General features: G+C 41.5%; 1 protein-coding gene across 2 annotated transcripts in view; it reads left to right on the top strand.

The window, feature by feature from the left end:
- Positions 1–376, top strand: part of LOC119591424 (dipeptidase 1-like) — a 285,765-nt gene that overhangs the window by 283,178 nt on the left and 2,211 nt on the right. The gene's annotated exons all lie outside the window — the stretch shown is intronic.

The following is a 376-nucleotide window of genomic DNA, read 5'->3' on the forward strand; positions in this document are numbered from 1 at the left end:
ACATGAAAAAGTTTTCTCCCCCCCCATCCTCTTCAAAACCAAACCATCCGAAACGAGAGAATGTTAACCACTGACGCACAGACCCCACTCCAACCCGACCCCAAACCACACCCATACCTCCACATCCCACCCCAAATAAGAAACACTGAACAAAAACACTTCATAACTGACGACTGATAAAGCAAGAGACGTCACAATGGGGCGAGAACACACCTCCGAAAGTAGGGGAATTATCTGCACTACTAATTTGCTAAGACGCAAGAGAAAGTTTTAAGGATAATTTACCTTTCCAGACATATAAATGTTGGGAGACAAAAATTCTGAGACTTTTTAATACATTTCGCTTTCGAAGATTTTTTTTTTTCTGTGTGGTCAT

The sequence above is a fragment of the Penaeus monodon genome, chromosome 28 (assembly GCF_015228065.2).
Source record: "Penaeus monodon isolate SGIC_2016 chromosome 28, NSTDA_Pmon_1, whole genome shotgun sequence".
Taxonomy (NCBI): domain Eukaryota; kingdom Metazoa; phylum Arthropoda; class Malacostraca; order Decapoda; family Penaeidae; genus Penaeus; species Penaeus monodon.